Consider the following 13,166-nt stretch of genomic DNA (forward strand, 5'->3'; position numbering starts at 1 on the left):
TTCTACGCTGAATGCATGCAATTCTAGGGAGGTCTGCCAACACTACCCCACCACTGTCCGTGGATTCCGAGGTGGGGGTGGTAATCTCAGCCATGCCTGAGGATTCTGCAGATGGGGAAGATGAGGAGGAAGAGGAGGACGAGCTTGCAGAGAGCACACAGCACCCCATTCTCCCCAACAGCCAGGAGCTTTTTCTCACCCAGACGGAATTACCCTCCCAGCCTTCCCAAGCCACTATCCCACACAATGAAGCCATGGAAGGGACCTCTGGTGAGTGTACCTTTGTAAACATAAAGGTTTAAAAGCAAGCGTTTTTTAATGATTCATTTGCCCTGAGGACTTGGGATGCATTCGCGGCCAGTACAGTTACCGGAAAAGTCTGTTAACATGTCCGGGGATGGAGCGGAAATCCTCCAGGGACATCTCCTTGAAGCTCTCCTGGAGGTACTCCGAAAGCCTTTGCAGAAGGTTTCTGGGCAGGGCAGCCTTACTCCATTCTTCATGGTAGGACACTTGACCACGCCATGCATGGTAGCAAGTAAGCTGGTATCATTGCATGACAAAGCCTAGCTGCGTACAGTCCCGGTGTTTGCTGGCATTCAAGCAACATCCGTTCTTTATCTCGCTGTGTTGTCCTCAGGAGAGTGATATCGTTCATGGTAACCTGGTTGAAATTCAGGAATTTAATTAAGGGGACAGAGATGGTCGGGCTGTTTGCCTGTGGCTTAAAAGAAATCCTTGCCTGTGGCTTAAAATAAAGCCAAGCCGGGAGGTGTGGGGGGGCGGGAGGGGAGTGATTGGCGCTGAGCTTTTTCTCGTTTGGCTAGCTGGGATCTTCCCTGCTACTAGCCATGCGGTACGGGAGAGGGTGGCTAACAGCGATATTCCGTGATACCAGCCACGCGGTGGGGGGAGGGGTAAAGTGATCATCCCAGAGAATTGATGGGGGTGGTTCTGGTGCTGTACATTAACAGGAAAGAAGCAGCACTCAACGGGCTTTGCTTGCTATTTGGGAAAAGAGGGCGCTGGATATATGAAGGCTGCAGAAGCCGAAAGACAGTGGCATACCATGGCCACATGGAAGCCAAATTCTGAGGCCCGGACCTGCATCTGTGATCTCTAACATCAAAGCCACAGGCACTCAATATTAAGATGCAAAATGCGACCTTACAGTGAGATCACATGTGCTCTGTAAGGTGAATAGTGTTGTTCACCATGAAAGAGTATAACCATTGTTCTGTAAAATATATCTTTTTAAATACTTCTCTCTCTTTTTTCCCTCCCTCCTGCAGCTGCAAATTTTTCAAGTCTCCCTCCTCCATCCCGAAGGCTCTCTCAGATAAGGCGGCGGAAAAAAGAGACATGAGACGAAATGTTCTCGGAAATCATGGAAGTGACCCGCAATGAAAGAGCTCATCTGAATGAGTGGAAGGAAATGGTATCGAAGTACAGGAAAGATGCCAGTGACCATGAGGACAGGAGGGACGAACATGAGGATAGGAGAGACGCTCGAGATGAGAGGTGGCAGCAGGAAGATCTGAGGTGTTGGGATGCAACTCTGGGGCTGCTGCGTGATCAAACAGACATGCTCCAGTGTCTCGTGGAGCTTCAGGAATGGCAGCAGGATCACAGAGTGCCGCTGCAGCCTCTGTATAACTGCCCTCCCCCCTCACCATGTTCCTTAGCCTCCTCACCTACCAGACGACTAAGAACACGTGGGGGGAGGCTCCGTGCACCTGCCCATTCCACCCAGTGGACAGCCCAACCAAAAGGCTGTCATTATTTTGAAATTTTTTCAGTGGCCTTTTCCTTCCCTCCTATTCTCCTCCCAAACCCCATCCAGGCTACCTTGTCAGTTCTCGCCCTATTTTTATGATTAATTAAAAAGGAATACATTATTTTTGAATGAGAGTGATTTTATTTCCTTAGGAAGCATGCGGTAATCAAAGGGGGTGGGCAGGTGGCTTACAGGAAATGAGTCAATCAAGGGGGAGGGGAGTTTCATCAAGAAGAAACAAACACAACAGTCACACCGTACCCTGGCCCATGATGAAACTGGTTTTCAAAGCTTCTCTGATGGGACCGCTTCCTGGTGTGCTCTTCTAATTGCCCTGGTGTCTGGCTGCGCATAATCAGCGGCCACGTGATTTGTCTCAGCCTCCCACCCTGCCATAAAGGTCTCCCCCTTACCCTCACAGAGATTGTGGAGCACACAGCAAGCAGCAATAACAATAGGGACATTGGTTTGGCTGAGGTCTTTGCAAGTCAGTTATGTGCGCCAGCGCGCCTTTAAACGGCCAAATGCACATTCTGCCACCGTTCTGCACTTGCTCAGCCTGTAGTTGAACCACTCCTGACTACTGTCCAGGCTGCCTGTGTATGGCTTCATGAGCCATGGCATCAAGGGGTAAGGCTGGGTCACCCAGGATAACTACAGGCATTTCAACATCCCCAACTGTTATTTTCTGGTCTGGGAAATAATTCTCTTGCTTCAGCCCTTTAAACAGAGTAGTGTTCCTGAAGACACGAGCGTCATGAACCCTTCCTGGCCATCCCACGTGGATGTTGGTGAAACGTCCCTTGTGATCCACCAGTGCTTGCAGCACCATGGAAAAGTACCCCTTGCGGTTTATGTACTGGGTGCCCTGGTGCTCCGGTGCCAAGATAGGGATATGGGTTCCACCTATCGCCCCACCACAGTTAGGGAATCCCATTGCAGCAAAGCCATCTACTATGACCTGCACATTTCCCAGAGTCACAACCTTTTGTAGCAGTAGCTTAATGATTGCTTTGGCTACTTGCATCACAGCAGCCCCCACAGTAGATTTCCCCACTCCAAATTGATTCCCGACTGACCGGTAGCTGTCTGGCATTGCAAGCTTCAAGAGGGCTATCGCCACTCGCTTCTCAACTGTGAGGGCTGCTCTCTTCTTGGATTCTGGCATTTCAGGGCAAGGGAAAGCAACCCACAAAGTTCCATGAAAGTGCCCTTACGCATATGAAAGTTTCACAGCCACTGAGAATCATCCCACACCTACAACACTATGCGGTCCCACCAGTCTGTGCTTGTTTCCCGGGCCCAAAATCGGCCTTCAATGGCTAGAACCTGCCCCATTACCAGCATGATCTCCAAAGTGCAGGGGCCAGCAGTTTGAGAGAATTCTCGGTCCATGTCCTCAACACTCTCGTCGTCGCGCTGCTGCAGCCAACTCTTCCTCGACTGGTTTTGCAGGTCCTGATTCAGCACTGACTGCACAAGAATGTGCGAGGTGTTTACAATGTCCATGATTGCTGTCTTGATCTGAGCAGGGTCCATGCTTGCCGTCCTATGGCGTCTGCACAGTTCACCCAGGGAAAAAGGCGCGAAACGGTTGTCTGTTACTTGCACAGAGGGAGGGGTAAGGCTGTACCCTGAACCACCCGTGACAATGTTTTTTGCCCCATCAGGCACTGGGATCTCAACCCAGAATTCCAATGGGCGGGAGAGACTGCGGGAACTATGGGATAGCAGTGCAACGCTCCAGAAATCGACACTAGCCTCGGTACATGGACGCACACCGCCGAATTAATGTGCTTAGTGTGGCGCATGCACTCGACCTTATACAATCTGTTTTAAAAAAACAGTTTCTGTAAAATTGGAATAATCCCGTAGTGTAGACATACCCCTAGATAGGGTCTTCGAATTAGCCACTCTACTAAAGACAGACCACTTACTTAGCATACACACATCACAGTAACTGACAAAAAATATGTATATGGATTTGTATAATTTTTAGTGTGTTTACAACTGCATGGGACATGTAGGAGCCGGATTTTATAATGTACTATAAGAATTCATGTATGATTTGATTTCTTTCTGTTAGCCACCCTTTTTGAATAGCTGAAAGGAATGACAGACCAGAATAATCCTTCTGACTGATCATGGTCACCTTTTGTTTTAGGATAAGTTATAATGTCTACTATGGTTTCCTATATGTATTCCGAATTAGGCACTAGTTAAATATACATTTCTTTGTTTTAAGGTATAGTAAGTAAGAGACAGCATTCTCTATTGTGTCTATGTTAAGTAGATTAGAAAAAACACTGAAGGCAAGGTTTAATTTGCAATGCCTTTTTGCTCGATATAAAATACTACTGTTTGTATTCTCAATCTGTTTGTGTGAATGAGGATGCATGCATCAGGAAAAGATAAGGTGTAAAGGCCACTGTTATAGCCAGAGTCAAGGAAGAAAAAGTAAAGAGACTTAAAGGTAATCAAAGGATCATCAACGCACATTCATAATGAAGGGCAGATTGATGACCCTGAGGTAAAGGCTGGCACCCCGAGGATAATTGATTAAATCAGAACAAAGGACAAGATGACCCTCTCAGAGGTGTACTAGAATGTTTACACAAATTAAGAAGTAATCGGTCCATAGACTTCAACAAAGGAAAAAAACCTATAAGAACCAGGGTGCTTGGCCATGGAACATGGGTTCGTCTTGCCACGCTCCAGGAGCATTGGATCACGACCAACAAGAGCCCAGCTCCACACTCGTGCTCAATCTAACTGGCCATTAGATTGATTCGAGCTACAACAGACTGGTAACTATGAACATCACTGGCAGGACAGTGTGTGTGTGTGTGTAACTGAAAAGCATACACTAACTGTTGTATTCTCAATAAATGCTGTGTATTTACCTTCCTCTATAAAGATCCCATGTGCTTTGTATGAGCATAACAGACAGACATATTCAAATGACACGTGTCAAATATATATTACATACTTAAGTGCTGCATAATATCACAAGTATACCTGAACAAAGATAAATCTCAACTAGGATTTTCAAAGAAGCCTAAGCTTCTTATGCACTCTGCTCCCAAGTCTCCTTGGCAAGAAAGGCTGCAGAGGCTGCCTGCAATCTGATTAGGATGCTAGCATGGTCAATCAGTGTAGTTATATTAGGCATGTCATAGCACAAATGTATACAGAAGGAAATCCACGATAAGATTCTTTGAGAAGAAACTGGAAAGGCCCTTCAATTGCCAGGAACAACTGCAAGGATGATCTAAATGGTTTAGTCCTGTCCAAGTAAAATGTTAATGCTTTCCTAACATCTAATGTGTGGAGTCTCTCTTCATCCCTGTGAGCATGAGGCTCAGGGAAGAAAGTTGGTAAATATATTGCCTGACAGATGGAGATGTGAGAAACCACATTGGTAAGAAATTTCAAATAAGGGAGTAGGTACAACTTGTCCTCGTAGAAGGCTGTGAACACAAGGTCACACACTAGACCTCTTAATTCACCCTTAATTATTGGCCCAGGTGATTGCCACCAAAAGGCAACGTTCAGTGAGAGATGGAACAACAAACAAGTAGCCAACAGCTGAAAAGCAGAACCTATTAATTTTGTTAACACCAGGTTCAAGGGCGATCCTCTACTTCGGGACGTAACCAGTCCAAACCCTTCAAAAACACAGTGATGTGGGACCGGAGAAAAGTGATCAGTTGGAGGATGAAAAGATGAAATGGCTGCTAGATGGACTCAAATGGAACCAAAGACAAGACCCTGCTGTTTCAGAAATAACAAACAGTCCCACATGTGTCGTATCAGAGCTCAGACCAGCAAAACCCCTTTCTGCTGGGACTAGATGGAGCATCTCTTCCACTTCACCAGGTAAGTATACCTAACATGAGGTTTTCTACTAGTTAAGACAACATTTTATAGCTCCTTTGAACAGATCTTTCTCTGATGTGCTAACTATACACCATCCAAGCTGTGAGGTGAAAGGCCTTCAGACTGGAATGCAGGAGGCAACCATGGTCCTGTGAGATCACATCTGGGTTCATGGGCAACGTCAATGGATACCTGATTGAGAGGTTCAACAGTGGAAAACAAACGTTAGTGAGACCACAGTGGCACTATGAGTATCACAAAAGCATGATCCTGTTTTATTTTTAACAATACTCTGGGTAGGAATGGAACCAGAGGGAACATACACGTGAGCTTATCTGTCCAGGTTAATAGGAAAGCATCTAAGATGAAGCCTGGATTGTGACCAGCTCATGAACAAAACTGGTGACACTTTCTGTTGATTTTTTTGCAAACTGGTCTATGTGGGGAACCTCTCACAGCTAGAAAATGAACCTGGAGATATCTGAGTAAAGAAATAACTTTCTGTGGCTGGTAAAAAACCTGCTCAACCCATCTGTCAGACAATTCTGGATACCCAGAAGTTGGGAAGTTTCAAGATGTATTGAACTGGTAATACAAAAGTCCCACAGAAGCATTGCCTTTTGGTATAGCCAAGTCGATCTGGCCCCTCCCTGCTTGTTCACATAGGGACAATACAGCAGCCATAGTCTAAGTACAAGTAAATTCCTTCTCGTGACATGGATAAGGGATGCATGACACACTAGTCAGAGGGCTCTGAACTCTCTTACATATATATGCAGAGTTAAGTCCTGGCCAGCACATAGCCATTGAGCATGCAGAGATCCCAGGTAAAACCCTAACCCAGGGTGGAAGCATCTGTAATCAGAGTTAGAGTATACTGCAAGGCAGCAAATGGTAATCCTGCACACACACTGCATGGATCTGTCCACCCACCCAAAAAGGCTAAGACTCGTGTGGGCACCTGAAGCATCATGTGAAGAGGATGATGGACCCAGGAATACACTGAGCTCAGCCATCCCCGCAGCCTCCTGAGATGCAGCGTGGCTCACTGAACCACATTTAAGTACATGATGCCAAATGGTCCAGAAGTCTGAGACAATTCCATATTCTTCTGGTAGGATGGGTCTTCGTGTCTGAAGAAGTGACCAATATCATCTGGAACCAGGATTGTCGGAGGAACAGCCTTACTTCTGTAGATTCCAAGATTTCTCCTATAAACTTTATCCTTTGTGAAAGCGATAGGATTGACTTTTCCTTGACAATAAGCAATCCCAATGCACCAAAATGCACTGGATTATGGCTATGCTGGACAGCACCTGGCCCCTAGATTGGCCTCCTATCCACCAGTCATCTAGCTACAGAAACACTCAAATTCCTGGATTTCCTCGGGAATGCTGCCACCGCTGCCATGCACTTTGTGAACACATGTGAGGCTGTAGACAGGACAGATTGCAGGACTGCAAACTGATAGTGAAAATGGATTATTATAAATCTGAGTAATTTGCTGCGGCTTTGGTGCATCACTACATGAAAACAAGCATCCTTTAAGAAGAGGGCAGCATATCAGTCACAAGGTCCGAGGGAAGGGATAACAGAAGCCAGTGACCATGCAAGAGGTTATTTTCTTTAGGTATTTGTTGAGCTTTCACAGCTCTAGTATGGATCTAAAACCTCCTTTGTTCTTGGGATTAGGAAGTAGCAAGAATAAAACCTTTTTCCCTGTATAATAAAGGAACTGCCTCTATGACTCACAAAAGAGAAAAGATTGTAGTTCCCAAAGCAGAAGTTCATTGTGAGAGTGTTTCCTGAAAAGAGACAGTGAAGGGTGGCAGGAGAGGGGGGAGAAGGGAATGAAAACAAACTGAAGGATATATCCCAATTCCACTGTGCTTAAGACCCCTGGTTTGAAATGATGCCAGTCCAAGCACTTAGGAAGTGGGGAAACATCACAGTAGGAGAAGCTGGCAAACTGGTAGGCTGTCCTCAACAAGCATTTCAAATTGACTGCTTGGTATTTCCAAGCTGCGCACATGAACTGCCAGCAGATGAAATAATAGGTGGAGGAATAATTACTCCTGTAACTTTTTCCTTTCTTCCTAGGCTGGTCTTGGTAGTGAAGCCTAAAAGAAGCATACTGATGAGGCTGCTGTGGACAGAACTGCTTCTTCTTTGATATTGCTATTGTGACAAAGTTCCTCCTCTACCTTGGTGGGTCCTGCACTTATTGGCAAATTTGCTTGCCTCACGAATTTACCCTGTGGGTCAGGAAACAGCCCAGCGACCTTCCTCTCTGGTTGAAGCCACAGTCCAGGTCAATTCCTTCTGTGTTTGATCAGGAGGTAGGAGGTTTGGGCGGAACCCGGGCCCACCCTCTATTCTGGTTCCAGCTCAAGGCCCTGTGGACTGCAGCTGTCTAGAGTGCCTCTTGGTACAGTTGTACGACAGCTACAACTCCCTGGGCTACTTCCCCATGGCCTCCTCCCAACACCTTCTTTGTCCTCACCACCGGACCCTCCTCCTGATGTCTGAAAACACTTGTACTTCTCAGTCCTCCAGCAGTATCCCTACTCACTCTCAGCTTCTTGCGCCTCTTGCTCCCAGCTCCTCATACACACTTCCTCTCCTCTGTCTCCCTGGCTTCCCTGGCCTGACTGGAGTGAGCCCTTTTACAGGATCAGAGGGGCCTTAATTAGAGTCTGGTGCTTAACTGCCTCACCTGACTCTTAGCAGGTTAATTGGAGTCAGGTGTCCTCATTGGCCTGGAGCAGCCTCTGCTCTGGTCACTCAGAGAACAGAAAACTGCTTATCCAGTGGCCAGTATATCTCCCTTCTACTACTCTGCTGTTCCCAACTGGCCTGGGTCTATCACAGTATATAAAAACCCAAAGATTTAAGCATAGCCACAAACATCCGTGCATTGTAATAGCTGATGTCACAGCTCTGGCAGCATAATCCACAGCACCTAACGTGGCCTAAAGCGAGGTCCTAGCCACCACCTTTCCCTCAGCCACCACAGACTGAAACTTGTCTCCCCTCCTCTAACAACTTGTCCATACACTTTAAAACATTGTTCCAGAGGGAGAAATCATAACATCGCAGCAGAGCCTGCTGATTAGCAATCCGGGGGTATACTCCAGCACTTGAATAAAGTTTCTTTCCAAAAAGATTACGCTTTCATCCTTTTATTTTAAAGTAGATGCTTGCTGATTCGCTCTTTTATTCACAGCTGAAACCAGCAAAGACCCCAGGGGAGAAGGCATGAAATGTTCAACCCCCTGCAAAGGAACATAATACCCAATCATTTATTTTAGCTGTGGGCAACAGGAAAAATGCAATTTGACACAGCATTTTAGTGGGCTCCAGAATAGTTTCACTTATTGGAAGCACCACTTGAGAAGATCTCACGGATCCCAAAGTATCACCTGATCTGTGAGACCTCTCTTGAACCCCTTCCACTTGAATATCTAAGGTGAAAGCCACCCTCTTTAGAAGGTCCTGGTGGCCCTATAATCATACAGTGGAAGTACAGAACCCTTAGACACAACAGCCTCATCTGGTAATGAGGAAGAAACCAAGGCTGTCTGAGATGGAACTCCCTCCAAGTCTTCCAAAGGGGAATTTACAGAAACAGATGGCTCCTGTTTGGCACCAAGCCCAGTTCTGGGAGCAACTTCTTGCAGGTCTTGACAACACTTACTGCAGAATGTGGAACGAGGAGAGGGTAAAGATCATCTAGAAGCAGGAGGAAACTCCCAAGGATTCCAATATAGCCATTGATATGGCCCCAAAACCCAATTTCTTCCTGACCAAGAGTGTCCACCAGCTGACAAACATGGAGCTTCCACTGGATATCAGGGTGGAAACCCTTCAGGAAAGTGGTGGCTTACACAGCGTGACCATGACACATATGAACCGACTTATAATTCGGACAACGAACCAGAATCATCCAACCAGGGAAGTGCAGCTTCTGTTGGAGTCTGGAATCCAGGAAAGATGGCATCAATGAAATCATTGACTGTTTACTTACACTGGTCTACAATTTTTGAGAAGTCGTCTGCTTCAGAGATAAAATGTGATATTTATTATGTATTTTGATGTGCTGAATTCAAATATGACAATTAAAACAACTGATTGGCTACTGTTTCTAAGATATTTAAGTTTTTACATTTTATGTCTATGTATATTGTGTAGATGATAGAGTTTTAATCACAAATTGTAAACCTAGGTCTTTTCATGTGTTTATGGTTGCTTTACATGATGATAAGATTTCACCTGTCCTGTTTATGTAATACTTTAAAAATCAGCAAAAGGGTTATATAAATAAAATTTATTATGAAACAAAAGGCAAAAAACTATTATGTACATAGTTTAGTCCTATTCAGTGTCTCCTTGGCGCTTTTTGGCTTGTCTCTTGTATTCATTAAATGGAGCATCTCTTGTCACTGTCCAGCAATAGTCTGCAAGCATTGATGGGCTCCAGTTGCCCTGATAGCCTGCCAGGAGATTCCATTGCTGTAGTCTGGAGCCCAACAGCTCTGCCTTACTCTTGGGTAGTTCCAAATCCCTGACAAGGTCATTCAGTTCACCTTGTGTTATGAGATGTGGTTCAGAGAGGAGGATGGGAGAAACTGTGGGTCCTGTGACACTGATGGTTCAGGACTAGAAGTTTCATCCTCTTCCCCTTCCTCATCTGACTCAAGTGAGAATGATTCTGGTGCATCGGGAACCGGCAGTCCTTCTCCATGGGGGACTGGGCGTATAGCTGATGGAATGTTTGGATAATGCACAGTCCACTTTTTCTTCTTTGACACACCTTTCCCAATTGGAGGCACCATGCAGAAGTAACAATTGTTGATATGATCTGTTGGCTCTCTCCAAATCATTGGCACTGCAAAAGGCATAGATTTCCTTTTCCTGTTCAACTACTGGCGAAGATTTCTTGCACAAGTGTTGCAGCATATGTGTGGGGCCCACCTCTTGTCCTGATCTCCAATTTTGCAGCCAAAAGAAAGGTGATAGGCTTTCTTAACCATAGTGGTTACACTGCGCTTTTGTGATGCAAAAGTCACTTCACCACAAACACAGCAGAAGTTATCTGCACTGTTCACACAAGTACGAGGCATCTCTGCTCACTTTGGCTAAACAGAAATGTGACCCTTTGCAAAATCAAACACTGACAAATGAGAGCACGACACTGTATGATTTCTAGAGCTGATATAGGGCAATTTGTTCAGCAGAGTGATGGAAGCTTCGTTATGATTGCATCATCCAGGACTTCTAGGAATAACATGATGCAATTCATACCATGTATGACGCAATATCAGCTTCAGATTGCATCATTCATTGTTTTGCATAAAAAGCAAGTACTGTCCAAACCCAGTCATAGATTTATTCACAGATCCAGTAAAAGATGTATTTTAGTCATTTCTGGTTTAAACTGAGATCCCTTCCCTTTATAACTCACTTATCCTCCGTCATTCCCAGTCAAGGGTCGTATATACTGAGCCAATAGCATATCTTGAAAACTAGAGCCAATCAACAATTTTAAGCATCATTTTCATTCTCAGTGACCCAGAATGAGTAAAGTTGGACTACATTTATTTCAGAAGCATTTTGGCTGTAGAGCAGTGTTATCAGCAGCACCATACAATGGAGGCACCACAGTAACTGCTGGTGCCCACCGAACCAGGCGTTTAACTCCAGTAGCTTGAAAAGCCTCATGAGTACCAAGCAAGAAGATTCCAGTATTGCCAGAGAAGTTGGCACCTAGAAGCTCAGCAGACCACGTGTCGCAGAATATGCTTCAGGTATTGCCAGCATCGGTACAGACTCCCTTTGCTGCTGAGGCAACAAAGACATAACCACAGAGCTAGATCGGGCTGCCCTAAAGGTTGATCTCAATGGGGCAGCATCAGACTCAATGACTTCGTCTGAGGACCTGCATGTGCCAGGTCATAACTCAGCCTTAAGTGCACTCTACCCTTTTTCTCCACATGCTTACTGGATTTCGGTGCTGTGGACCTCGATCTCTTAGACACTGTATCTTTTGATGTTGTCTTCTGACAACGGACATGCTCAGTACACACTGAGGCTGGACACATGGCTGCCTCCCTTAGAAGGTCTTTTAATCTGTGCTCCCAGTCTCTTTTAGTTCTGGGCTTAAAGTTCCTGCAGATTTGGCACCTCTCTCTGATGTGAGCTTCACCTAGGCACTTCAAGCACCAGAAATACAGGTCACTAACTAGCATCAGATCTTGACATCACAGAGCTTGAAGCCCGGGAAATGAGGCATGTCCCACCGGACTCCGTTATCCAAACAGAAGGAATCACAGAGTACAAAAAATATAGCAGAAAAAGGAAACCTAACATTAAAAACTATCCTATTACTAAAACTATGATCAAGTACAACTATATACACAACACTAACAGTAAGAGAAAAATTGCAATAGCAAGGAACAACTCCCCAAGAACCGTAATGGGCAATAAGAAAGAACTGAAGGGGATGGGGAACAACTTTACTCTTCTTACCACTGCACAACAGCATTAGGTAGCAGAGTACGCATACACTTCCCCAACAAGTATCCCTGAGGGAAAAATCTCCCACTGAACACGCACACACACTTGAAGTGCAATGGACGCATGGTATCACTCAAAGAAGATGACCATCTTAGCAGAAGCATTTTTAATGGACTTAAGGGAAAGAAGGTTGCAGGTAGCAAAACCAGAGAACAGGAATACATAGAATCATAGGGTTAGAAGGAACTGCAAGGGTCATCTAGTCTAACCCCCTCCCAAGATGCAGGAAAAAAATTAAAGTTTGTGAGGTACATAGATACTGCGGTAATGGAGACCATGTAAGTACCTAGAATAGCTAGTTAGACGAGGTTGAAGGAGTTAAAATACAAGATAAGGTTCTAGACCACAGCTTAAGTGATGTGGCATGGGAAGTGAGGCTGGCTCTTACAAATATTATGTATGAAGAAGAGACAAGCTTGGACAGAACCTGGATGTATAGGTGTAGATGCAAGCTAAATTGATATGTTATATTTAGAAAGATTTGAAAATATCCACTTACAAAGTTGTACTAGTTACATTGGTTGAACTTCATTGTTTAGACAGCTGGTGTGAATGGGAGGAGAGAGTGTTGTACATGGTGCCAGAGAAAGGGCAAACAGACTATTTTATAATTCTGGGCACATTCTTTTTAGAATAGTAGAGATGCACCTTGTTTAAAAATCATCAGGACACAAAGGACTATAGGACAGGAGTTGAGATCCAAATAGACAATATTCAATAATCCTTTCAGGTAACATTGTTACACTCTAGCAACTAAATATATTTTATTATGGAACAAGTGTGAAACTCCCATTTCTAACTGACCAAAAACAGAAAACACTCTAGAAATTATACTTATTTTACAGTTATAATGGAGTACTAGCAGCTGTACAACAGTTAAGGAAAAGAATATATATGCAAAGGTTGCGAACGTTACAAAAGTCACCACCAATGT

General features: G+C 44.9%; 1 protein-coding gene across 11 annotated transcripts in view; it reads right to left on the bottom strand.

Moving 5' to 3' along the window:
* FER (FER tyrosine kinase) overlaps window positions 1-13,166 on the bottom strand; it is a 435,712-nt gene that overhangs the window by 400,592 nt on the left and 21,954 nt on the right. Inside the window, exon 1 of one of the 11 annotated variants that reach the window (XM_030565796.1) lies at window positions 371-394. The exons of the other annotated variants lie outside the window; for them this stretch is intronic. The gene's annotated coding sequence lies outside the window, so the exon portion shown is untranslated. Of the gene's footprint in view, window positions 1-370; window positions 395-13,166 lie in introns of those variants that run through there. 11 annotated transcript variants of the gene reach the window in all.

This window comes from Gopherus evgoodei, chromosome 6 (assembly GCF_007399415.2).
Source record: "Gopherus evgoodei ecotype Sinaloan lineage chromosome 6, rGopEvg1_v1.p, whole genome shotgun sequence".
Lineage (NCBI taxonomy): Eukaryota > Metazoa > Chordata > Testudines > Testudinidae > Gopherus > Gopherus evgoodei.